The following is a 13,056-nucleotide window of genomic DNA, read 5'->3' on the forward strand; positions in this document are numbered from 1 at the left end:
GAGTGTTTTGCCTATTTTCTCCTCTAGGAGTTTTATAGTTTCTGGTTTTACATTTAGATCTTTAATCCATTTTGAGTTTATTTTTGTGTATGGTGTTAGAAAGTGTTCTAGTTTCATTCTTTACAAGTGGTTGACCAGTTTTCCCAGCACCACTTGTTAAAGAGGTTGTCTTTTTTCCATTGTATATCCTTGCCTCCTTTGTCATAAGATAAGGGTCCATAGGTCGTGGATTATCTCTGGGCTTTCTATTCTGTTCCATTGATCCCATATTTTCTGTTCATTTGTGCCAGTACCATACTGTCTTTATGATCTGTGGCTTTGTAGTAGAGTCTGACGTCAGGCAGGTTGATTCCTCCAGTTCCATTCTTCTTTCTCAAGATTACTTTGGCTATTCGAGTTTTTTTGTATTTCCATACAAATTGTGAAATTCTTTGGTCTAGTTCTGTGAAAAATACCGTTGGTAGCTTGATAGGGATTGCATTGAATCTATAGATTGCTTTGGGTAGAATAGCCATTTTGACAATATTGATTCTTCCAATCCATGAACACGGTATGTTTCTCCATCTGTTTGTGTCCTCTTTGATTTCTTTCATCAGTGTTTTATAGTTTTTTATGTATAGGTCTTTTGTTTCTTTAGGTAGATATACTCCTAAGTATTTTATTCTTTTTGTTGCAATGGTGAATGGTATTGTTTCCTTAATTTCTCTTTCTGTTTTTTCATTGTTAGTATATAGGAATCAAAGGATTTCTGTGTGTTAATTTTATATCCTGCAACTTTACTATAAATTCATGTTGATAGCTTGCTAGTAATTTCTGGAAGAGTCTTTAGGGTTTTCTATATAGAGGATCATGTCATCTGCAAACAGTGAGAGTTTCACTTCTTCTTTTCCTATCTGGATTCCTTTTACTTCTTTTTCTGCTCCGATTGCTGTGGCCAGAACTTCCAACACTATGTTGAATAGTAGTGGTGAGAGTGGGCACCCTTGTCTTGTTCCTGATTTCAGGGGAAATGCCTTCAATTTTTCACCATTGAGGGTGATGCTTGCTGTGGGTTTGTCATATATAGCTTTTATTATGTTGAGGTATGTTCCTTCTATTCCTGCTTTTTGGAGAGTTTTAATCATAAAATGAGTGTTGAAATTTTGTCAAAAGGCTTTCTCTCTGCATCTTATTTGAAGATAATCTATGTTATCTTTCATTTGTTTTAATGTGGTGTATTACATTGATTGATTTGTGGATATTAAAAGAATCTTGCTTGCCGGGGATAAACCCAACTTGGTCATAGTGTATGTATTTTTTAATATTTGTTGATTCTGTTTGCTAGAATTTTGTTAAAGATTTTTGCATCTATGTTCATCAGTGATATTGGCCTGTAGTTTTCTTTTTTTTGTGGCATCTTTGGTTTTGGAATTAGGGTGATGGTGGCCTCATAGAATGAGTTTGGAAGTTTACCTTCTTCTGCAATTTTCTGGAAGAGTTTGAGTAAGATAGGTGTTAGCTCTTCTCTAAATTTTTGGTAGAATTCAGCTGTGAAGCCATCTGGTCCTGGGCTTTTGTTTGCTGGAAGATTTTTGATTACAGTTTCGATTTCCTTGCCTGTGATGGGTCTGTTAAGATCTTCTATTTCTTCCTGGTTCAGTTTTGGAAAGTTCTACTTTTCTAAGAATTTGTCCATTTCATCCAAGTTGTCCATTTTATTGGCATAGAGCTGCTGGTAGTAGTCTCTTATGATCCTTTGTATTTCAGTGTTGTCTGTTGTGATCTCTCCATTTCATTTCTAATTTTGTTAATTTGGTTCTTCTCCCTTTGTTTCTTAATGAGTCTTGCTAATGGTTTGTCAATTTTGTTTATTTTTTCAGAAAACCAGCTTTTAGCTTTGTTGATTTTTGCTATGGTCTCTTTAGTTTCTTTTGCATTTATTTCTGCCCTGATTTTAGATTTCTTCCTCTCTAACCCTGGGGTCTTCAATTTCTTCCCTTCTCTTATGCTCTAGGTTGTAGGTTAGGTTATTATTTGGCTTTTTTCTTTGTTTTTGATGTAATCCTGTAAATCTGAACCTTCCCCTTAGCACTGCTTTTCAAGTGTCCCAAGTTTTGGGTTGTTGTGTTTTCCATTTTCATCATTTCTATGATATTATTTCTTTTTTGATTTCTCCTCTATGAATTGTTTGTTATCAGAGTTGTTACCAGACAACAAAAGCTGAGAGTAATTCACACACCAAACAGCTTTCACAATGCCTAAAGCTTTTCTCTAGACAGAAATGCAGAAAGGTTGTATAAACGAACCAAACAACAAAGTAAATGGCAACGGGCACACCTATCATATTACCTTAAATTAAATGGGTTTGAAATGCCCCAACCAAGACAAAGATTGGCCTGAAATGATACAAAAAACAACCCCTATATATGGCTTCTCAAGATAACCCACCTCAAAACAAGAAGACACATACAGTACTAAAGTGGAAGGGCTGAAAAAAATATTTTCCGCACGAGACGAAAAGAAGAAGCGGAGTCGCAAATACTCATATCAGAGTAAAATAGAGCTTTCAAATAAAAGAATGTGAAAAGAGAACAAAGAAGGACCTACAGTAATGATCAAGGATCAATTCCAAGAAGAGAATATAACAATTATAAATATATATGCACCCAACATAGGAGCACCACAATATGTACAGCAAACACTAACGAGTATGAAAGAGGAAATTAATAGTAACACAATAATAGTGGGAGACTTTAATACCCCACTCACAACTATGGATAGATCAACTAAACAGAAAATTAACAAGAAAACACAAACCTTAAATGACACAATGGACCAGCTAGACCTAATTGATACCTATAGGACATTTCACCCCAAAACAATCAACTTCACCTTTTTCTCAAGTACACACGGAACCTTCTCCAGAATAGATCACATCCTGGGCCATAAATCTGGTCTTGGAAAATTCAAAAAAATTGAAATCATTCCAGTCATCTTTTCTGACCACAGTGCAGTAAGGTTAGATCTCAATTACAGGAAAAAAAATTGTTAAAAATTCAAACATATGGAGGCTAAATAACAAGCTTCTGAATAACCAACAAGTCATAGAAGAAATCAAAAAAGAAATCAAAATATGTATAGAAATGAATGAAAATGAAAACACAACAACCCACAACCTATGGGACACTATAAAAGCAGTGCTAAGGGGAAGGTTCATAGCATTACAGGCTTACATCAAGAAACAAGAAAAAAGCCAAATAAATAACCTAACTCTACACCTAAAGCAATTAGAGAAGGAAGAAATGAAGAACCCCAGGGTTAGCAGAAGGAAAGAAATCTTAAAAATTAGGGCAGAAATAAATGCAAAAGAAACTAAAGAGCCCATAGCAAAAATCAACAAAGCTAAAAGCTGTTTTTTGAAAAAATAAACAATAAAGGAGAATTTTTTTGTAGTGTTGTTATTACCATACCCAGCAATATTCATGATGCATACTACCTTTTTCTCATTGCTTGGTTTGATTTGTTTGAATTCTTTGCCTTGTTGCTGTTGTTTTTCAGTCGCTAAGTCATGTCCAAATCTTTGTGACCCCATGAACTGCAGCACGCCAGGCTTTTCTGTCCTTCACTATCTCCCTGAGTTTGGGAAAACTCATGTCCATCAAGTCAGTGATGCCATTCAGCCATCTAATCCTCTGTCACTCCCTTCTCTTCTTGCCTTCAAACTTTCCCAACATCAGGGTCTTTTCCAGTGAGTCAGTTCTCATCAGGTGGCCAAAGTATTGGAGCTTCAGCTTCAGCACCATCCTTCCAATGAATATTCAAGGTTGATTTCCTTTAGGATTAACTGGTTTGATCTCCTTGTAGTCCAACTGACTCTCAAGAGTCTTCTCCAGCACCACAGTTCAAAAGCATCAACTCTTTGGCACTCAGCCTTCTTTATAGTCCAACGCTCACATCTGTACATGACTACTGGAAAAACCATAGCTTTGAGTATATGAATATTTGTTGTCAAAGTGATGGCTCTGCTTTTGAATACACTGTCTAGGTTTGTCATAGCTTTTCTTCCAAGGCTCGAGCATCTTTTAATTTCTTGGCTGCAGTCACCATCTGCAGTAATTTTAGAGCCCAAGAATATAAAATCTGCCACTATTTCCCACTTATTCCCCATCTATTTGCCATGAAGTGATGGGACTGGATGCCATGATCTTAGTTTTTTAATGTTGCGTTTTAAGCCAGCTTTTCCACTCTTCTCTTTCACCTTCATCAAGAGGCTCTTTAGTTCCTCTTCACTTTTTGCCACAAGGGTGGTGTCATCTGCATATCTGAGGTTGTTTGTATTTCTCCTGGCAATCTTGATTCCAGCTTGTGAGTCATCCAGCCCAGCATTTTGTATGATGTACTCTGCATATAAATATTTTCCTTTCTAGAATTTGATATTTTATTGGAAAACAGTGATCTAAGAATGTCTTGAAGTGACAAAACACATGATGTTCTGGTCCTAAGTGTGTCATTGAAGTCTGCAGAACTGAAGAGATTTCCCAAATCTGGTGTCAGGAACTTGTCTCTGGAGCTACTTTCTCTGATTTCAAATCAGGGTCATTGAGCATGTTTTTAAACCCTCCTCAGGGTTGCACAAGTTGCTGAGTAAGTGAAAACACAGTCTCTTTCAGCTTAACACACATCTTCAGTATCAAATATCGGCTCTGTTCAAGGTCTCAGTCAGTCCAATTTCTTGACAAATACTGTACAGTCAACCTTAGCAATGAAATGCAATTTCTTCTTCATTCACTTCATTTTGCAAACCCACTCCTTCCTACTCTAATAAAAAGGAAATGGGTTGTAAATGTGTTTGCGTATGTATTATCCTTGTGCCTGTATCCAAATTTTCCTTTGGACTTCAAAAAATGTTTCTATTATGCTCTGTGGGGGAGTTTTTGATAAAGAAAACAACTCTCTCACCCTCCCCATTCTCAGCATTTTCCTAAAGTTAACTCCCACAGATCTCCCACTTCTATGTATTTCTGTTTTGTTGAGAATACTTCTGAAAGTGTTAGTCGCTCAGTGTGCCCGACCCTTTGTGACTCCATGGACTGTAGCCTTTTAGTCTCCTCTATCCATGGAGTTCTCCAGGCAAGATTACTGGAGTGGGTAGTCATTCTGTTCTCCAGGTATCTTCCTGACCCAAGAACTGAACCCAGGTCTTATACATTGCAGGAAGATTCTTTACCATCTGAACCACCAAAGAAGCCCTGAGTATAGTTAATGGTGATTAAAAAATGAATGTTGACCTTGAAATTTATCATGCTATTAAAACATTTCCTCACATCTTTATAGAGAATTTATCTTCACCCTATCAGTGGAATTTAAATTTTTCAAATCACAAGCCACCTGGATCTTGAGAATAAAGTACATTCCAGGGTAAACATATTTACTCATATTGCTTGTAGCTATGAATCTTCAACTTGTTTACACATGAATTGAATTTTTCACCTTTTTCCATAGAATGCAGGATAGAATGTTCATTGTTAAGGAAAATATTTTTAAAGTACTATTTTTTATAATAAATTATTTGAAAAAGCAGTCATAGGGAAATCTGTGCCATGGCTGAGACCCGGTGTTGGTTACCCAATTCTCAAATTAACTTCCCCCCACCCATGGTGAAGCAAGCCCTTCCATGAGCTAGTTGGTTTACTGATGATGAATAAGACTCCATTTCCTCATCTATAAAGTGGAAGAGTTGAGTTAAAACTCTAAGATTCTAGCCTGACTAAAAAGCAAGTTGATTGTAGTCTCTGAATTTATTAAAAAAAAGATATAAGTGTGAAATGAGGCTACTTGGCACCATCTCAAATTTTAGTCACATTTTTCTCTTCCAAATAATAATACATAAATATCTTTACATTTTTGTACCATTCTGTGAAGATTTAGGGGACTTTTCAGTTATGGTGCACAGCACCGCCAGCAACAAAGATGGTTACATGACTTGTATCTGCCCTAATCATAGAGCCAGACTTGTTACATACATATGGGATTTTATGTGCAGTCACTGGGAGAAAAAGATAAGAAATCTTTCTCCAATGATGTAGGCCTGGAGCTATCTGTGAATTTGTAGTCCCAACCTTCCATGCCCAACCCCAGCCCACAAGCTCATGGCATGAAGGAAATGTAGCTGGAGGAGGGGAAATAAAGGGCAAATGAAAGAAAGAAGAAGGAGGGCAAGAGAGAAGGAGAAATAGAAAATGTGAGAAAGAGAGAATCCTTTGAACCCCTGGATTTATCTATGACTGAAGTGTTATTCTGCTCTTTCCAATTACATGAAGCAATAAATTACACCTCTTTTGCTTAAGCTAATTTATTTGAATTGGTTTTCTGTCACCTTAATTTGAAAAATGCAGTTACCTATGCCCAATATAAGGGAATGTGAAGTCAAGTGGGCCTTACGAAGCATCACTACAAACAAACTAGTGGAGGTGATGGAATTCCAGTTGAGATATTTCAAATCCTAAGAGATGATGCTGTTAAAGAGCTGCACTCGATATGCTAGCAAATTTGGAAAACTAGCAGTGGCCACAAGACTGGAAAAGGTCAGTTTTCATTCCAATCCCAAAGAAGGGCAATGCCAAAGAATGTTCAAACTACTGCACAACTGCACTCATCTCACATGCTAGAAAATAATGCTCAAAATTCTCCAAGCCTGGCTTCAACAGTAAGTGAACCATGAACTTCTAGATGTTCAAGCTGGATTTAGAAAAGGCAGAGGAACCAGAGATCAAATTGCCAACATCCGTTGGATCATAGTAAAAGCAAGAAAATTCCAGAAAACCATCTACTTCTGCTTTATTGAATATGTCAAAGCCTTTGACTGTGTAGATCACAACAAACTGTGGAAAATTCTTCGAGAGATGGGAATACCAGACCACCTGACCTGCCTCCTGAGAAACCTGTATGCAGGTCAAGAAGCAGCAATTAGAACTGGACATGGAACAAGAGACTGGTTCTAAATTGGGAAAGAAGTATGTCAAGGCTGTATATCGTCACCCTGCTTATTTAACTTTTATGCAGAATACATCATGTGAAATGCTGGGCTGGATGAAGCACAGGCTGGGATCAAGATTGCCAGGAGAAATATCAATAACCTCATATATGCAGATGTTACCGCCCTTATGGCAGAAAGCGAAGAGGAACTAAAGAGCCTCTTGATAAAGATGAAAGAGGAGAAAGGAAAATCTGGCTTAAAACCCAACATTCAAAAGATGAAGATCATGGCGTCTGGTCCCATCACCTCCAGGCAAATAGATGGGGAAGCAATGGAAACAGAGACAGACTTTATTTTCTTGTGCTCCAAAATCACTGCAGATGGTGAGTGCAGCCATGAAATTAAAAGGCACTTGCTCCTTGGAAGAAAAGTTATGACCAAACTAGACAGCATATTAAAAAGCAGAGATGTTACTTTGCTGACAAAGGCCCATCTAGTCAAAGCTATGGTTTTTCCAGTATTTATATATGGATGTGAGAGTTGGGCTATAAAGAAAGCTGAGCACCAAAGAATTGATGCTTTTGAACTGTGTTGTTGGAGAAGACTCTTGAGAGTCTCATGGACTGCAAGGAGATCCAACCAGTCCATCCTAAAGGAAATCAGTCCTGAATATTCATTGGAAGGACTGATGCTGAAGCTGAAGCTCCAACATTTTGGCCATCTGATGTGAAGAGCTGACTCATTGGAGAAGACCCTGACACTGGGAAAGATTGAAGGTAGGAGGAGAAGGGGATGACAGAGGATGAGATGGTTGGATGGCATCACCAACTCAATGGACATGAGATTGAGCAAGCTCCAGGAGTTGGTGATGGACAGGTAAGCCTGGTGTGCTGCAGTTCATGGGATCACAAAGAGTCGGACAGGACTGAGCAACTGAACTAAACTGAATATAAGGGAATCGAAACTGGGTCAGGAAAAAAGCTTAAAAACAATCCCAAGACTTCCCTGGTGGTCCAGTGGCTAAGACTCCATGCTCCCAATACAGGGTACCTGGGTTCAGTCCCTAGTTAGGGAACTAGATCCCACATGTTGTAAGTAAGATCGAAGATTCCATGTGTGACAACTAAGATCCAGTGCAGCCAAATAAATAAAAATTAATAAGTGTTTAAAAAAATAGTAATATTGAGTAATATTGGATGTGATCCTTATTTTTATTTACTAATTTATTTACTGAGCACTTTCCAGATGCAAAATACCCTAACTTGGAGGAGTTAAACTGAGAATGGAAAGCAAAAAAAAAGCTACTGAGCAAGTCAGAATGCGATGAGACCAATATCCCAACTTCAAAACATATTCTATGGAAGCAGAGGAAGGAGTATCAACTGGGAAATCTGGGGAAAGCCTGGTAGAGAAGGTGAGGATCAACTGGGATACTCCCAAGGTTAAAATGAAGATTGGTGAAAATGAAGCAAAACTCTGGTTGGGATTTTCTTGTATGGGTAACTGTGATGCTTCATGGGATAGTCTGATAACTTCTTAAGTGACATTAATCATTTTTTATCTGTTCAGAATATGTGTAGTTTTCTTCTTGAATTTTTTTTTTCTTACTAATTGTTATTTATAATGGAGAAAAGTTGGTATAATATAGTTGTCCAACACTGGATGGATTTTTAAATAAAGTAGGTTATAAAACATTCTGGATTACATAATTCCATTTTTGAAGAAAATAATGCATGTTCATCCTGAAGGAAATAAAAGGAGATACACACCAGTGTATTATCAGCAGGTGACTCTGGGTGGGTGGGTGAGCGGGCATCTTGGCTATTCTTTATATCGTTTTGCCTGTTTGCATTTTCTGATTTTTGTAATGGTCATGTGTGCTCATGTTTTTAATAAGAACACAATGAGAAACATGAACATTAAAAAATATAAAAATGTAAGAAAACCGAACACAGCCAACACAGCAAGTAAGAAGGGCTGGGATAATGAAGGGTAAAGGGACGCCTTGACAGGAACCGGAAGCAGCACAGCAAAGATCTGGACTCTGGGGTGGGGGTGGGGACGGGTGGGGAGCAGCTTATGGGAGGTGTTCCAGAGAAAGGAGAAGCAATAAGCGGTGCCTTTCCTGTTGCGCCTGTTTGAGTCGTTTTAAAATAGGAAACTGAATTTTATTTTGAAAGAAAATTTTAGACAAAGAGGTATCAGTAAGAAGGCCCTGTGTTGGGCTGAGAGGAGTTAGTACATGCCCAGTCTATGAGAAAGGGTCGTAAACAGATCTGGACCTTATCCCCTGAATGAAGGTCACTGCCTTTGTCACCTTGCTCTCGACTTTGAGAGAAATACAAAGCACTGTGACAGTTTGAAACAAATCATTTAGAATGAGAGACCGAAAATCAGAAACCTCAACAAAAGAGGAGGAGAATCTGCAAAGAATTCGTTAGGACAACAGATATTGATTACCGTGTCTCCAGGAACTTAAAAAATCACTTGGGTTGCTGGAAAGGAGGTGTTTCTCTTCAAAATGTGACTGATGGAAGAGATCAAAAAGCAAGAGTTACCAGAGGTTTGTGAATCTAAATAGACTGCTTAATGTTGCTGAATACTGGGGGAAAAACAAAACAAAACAAAACAAAACACAAAGCCTATTTTAAGTTTGCTTCTTAGAAAGTTCAAATAGAGAAAAAAAGCCAAACTTTCTGTGGACTGAATCAGAACAAGCTAACAGTGATGGGAAGAACTGAAGTCTTGGCGATAAAATTCTCTATGTAAGATTAAAAAAACAAACAAAACAGGAAAATCAAGCTCTTTAAAACATTGAAACAGCCATTGAATGTATATCCTTTGGAACTGGTGATTATGCAAACCATGTTCTAAAATCTACACATTATCTGTCAATAGTAAAGTTTCATGAAGTGTTTGCTCTGGGTTCATTTCTCTAATTGTGGATTAGGAGAGCACAAAAGTGCTTAACTGAAAACAGAATTGAGATCCAAAAGTTTTAAGTGAAGAGTCTGTGATGTCAGACTATTAATGGAGAAGGTACTGGAACATTTCTTAGCACTACACAAAGCCATAGTCAGGACAAAGCTGTGCCGAGTGAACAAGGTTGGAATCTACGTCACTCTCTGATAGGAATCAGAACCCCCTTCCTCTGGCTGCCACCCCATCATTTCCTGGGTGTGCGTGCTAAGTCACTTCAGTCGTGTCCACTGTTTGTGACCCCATGGACGGTAGCCCCCCAGGCCCCTCTGTCCGTGGGATTCTCCAGGCAAGAATACTGGAGTGGGTTGCCCTGTCCTCCTTCAGGGGATCTTCCTGACTCCGGGATCAAACCAGGGTCTGCATTGCAGGTGGATTCTCTATCGCTGAGCCTCCAGGGAGGCCCCTCATTTTCTGTGACTCGCACTTAAATCCAGGCCCATGTGATACTTGTGCCTACTGTTGGGAGACGGTGCCTGCTAAGTTCATTTGCCCCCCTTCAGATGCTACTAATCTGAGACAGCTTTTGTCAAGGGACAGCTGTGGCCACGGCCCTCTCAGTGCAGTTCAGCAGATCAAGTTTTTGACTGTCTGCCCAGAGACTCTCTTTGGCTACACAACGAAGGACTTCCACCTGCAGACAAGAATGCTCTTGTTCAAATGACTATTTCGTATTCTGAGCACTCGTTCAAATCTAACTGCTGCTTGCTGGCTGTCAGGATTATGAGAACCCAGAGAGTATGGCTTCCTGTTTCTTTTTGCTCTAAAGAGATCAGGAACATGCCCTTTTTTCTTTCTCACATTCTTCTCTGCCCATCATGTCTCAAATGAAAGTTCTGGAGTCCAGCTTTCATCTCTGTCCTCTCCATGGGGCCATGGGGCCATGGACCACCATGATTCAAATTTCCCATCTCTTTGGTGGAATTTGTACCCAGTGCAGTCTCCCTCAGGCAGAGAAACCCCATCATGACACTAAGAACTTTGCTCTTTCGTGCCCATCAGAACTTTAGACCTCATGGATAGGTGTAGACCAAACCACGACAGCAATTAGAGACATTCTCTAATTCAGCCAAAAGAGTCACAGGGATTAACTGAATCTACACTCTGAATAGAGAACTACCTATACTTTATTGTGTATAGTTGATACATAAGAAACTATAAAGGGCGCATAGAGGATCAGGCCATAACCCTGAATAGGTGTGTCTGATGAGACAGTTTTTGATGTGCTTAGATTATTTTCCTTTATAAATTCATGATGCTTTTGCATGTGTGCTAAGTCTCTTCAGTCATGTCTGACTCTTTGTGACCTCATGGACTATAACCTACCAGGCTCCTCTGTCCATGTGATTCTTCAGGCAAGAATACTGGAGTGAGTTGCCATGGCCTCACCCAGGGTATCTTCCCAGCCCAGGGATCAAACCCACGTCTCTTATGTCTCCTGCACTGGCAGACAGACCTTTACCACTAGTGCACTTGGGAAACCTCATGATGCTGTTATTGTGCTACTTACTGCTTTAGGGACTTGTACTCTTGCTAAAAATACAGACCCTGAACACTGTTGCTCTCAGATTATTTCTGGGGAGGTTTTGCTTCTTTCACTGTGCCTTGTAGTGTGCTGGCTGTAAAGGCAGGATATAAATAATAGAATGGGAAAGACTAGAGATCTCTTCAAGAAAATTAGAGATACCAAGGGAATATTTCATGCAAAAATGGGCTCAATAAAGGACAGAAAGGGTATGGACCTAACAGAAGCAGAAGATATTAAGAAGAGGTGGCAAGAATACACAGAAGAACTGTACAAAAAAGATCTTCATGACCCATATAATCACGATGGTGTGATCACTCACCTAGAGCCAGACAATCTGGAATGTGAACGTGCAGTGGCCATTAAAGAGTCCATCACTATGAACAATGTGATTGATGGAATTTCCAGTTGAGCTTCTTTTCATCCTGAAATGGCTGATGAAAGTGCTGCGACTCTAATATGCCACAAATTTGTGAAATTCCAGTCAGTGGCCACAGGACTGGAAAACCATCAGTTAATTCATTACAATCTCAGAATAGGCAATTCCACAGAATGCCAAATCTACTGCGTCAATTGCACTCATACTCACATTGCTAGTAAAGTCAATGCTCAAAATTCTTCCAAAGCAGGCTTCAGCAATATGTGAACAAGCTCTCCAAATCAGCTGGATTTAAGAAAGGCAGAGACCAGATCAATTGCCAATGATCTTGCTGGATCATCGAAAAAGCAGAGAGAGTTCCAGAAACATCAAATTTCTGCTTTATTGACACAGCAAGCCTTGTGACTGTGTAGGATCAAATTAAACTGTGGAAATTCTTCAAGAGATGGAATACCAGCCACCTGAACCTGCCTCTTGAGAACTCTGTATCAGGTCAGAGAACAGTTAGACTGGGTATGGAACACAGACTGGTTCCAAAATAGAAAGGAGTACAATCAGGCGTATATTGTCAACGCCTGCCATTTAACTTATATGCAGAGTACATCATGAGACAATCGTGGGCTTGAAGAAGCACAAGCACTGGAATCAAGATTTGCCAGAGAATATCATTAACCTCAGTATTGCCAGATGACACCTACCCTTAGGCAGAAAAGTGAATGAGGAACTAAAATGCCTCTTGATGAAAGTTAAAGACGGAGAATGATAAAGTTTTGCTCTAAAGCTGCAACATTCAGATAAAACTAAGATCATTGGCTATCGGTCCCATTACCTCATGGGAAATAGATGGGGAGTCAGTGGAAACAGTGTCAGACTTTATATTTTTGGGCTCCAAAAGCACTGCAGATGGTGATTGCAGCCATGAAATTAAAAGACGCTTACTCCTTGGAAGGAAAATTATGGTCAACCTAGATAGCATACTAAAAAGCAGAGACATTACTTTGCCAACAAAGGTCCATCTAGTCAAGGCTATGGTTTTTCCAGTGGTCATGTATGGATGTGAGAGTTGGACTATAAAGAAAGCTGAGCACTGAAAAATTGATGCTTTTGAAATATAGTGTTGGAGAAGACTCTTGAGAGTCCCTTAGACTACAAGGAGATCCAACCAGTACATCCTGAAGGAGATCAGTCCTGGGTGTTCATTGGGAGGACTGATGCAGA

Source organism: Cervus canadensis, chromosome 23, assembly GCF_019320065.1.
Source record: "Cervus canadensis isolate Bull #8, Minnesota chromosome 23, ASM1932006v1, whole genome shotgun sequence".
NCBI lineage: Eukaryota > Metazoa > Chordata > Mammalia > Artiodactyla > Cervidae > Cervus > Cervus canadensis.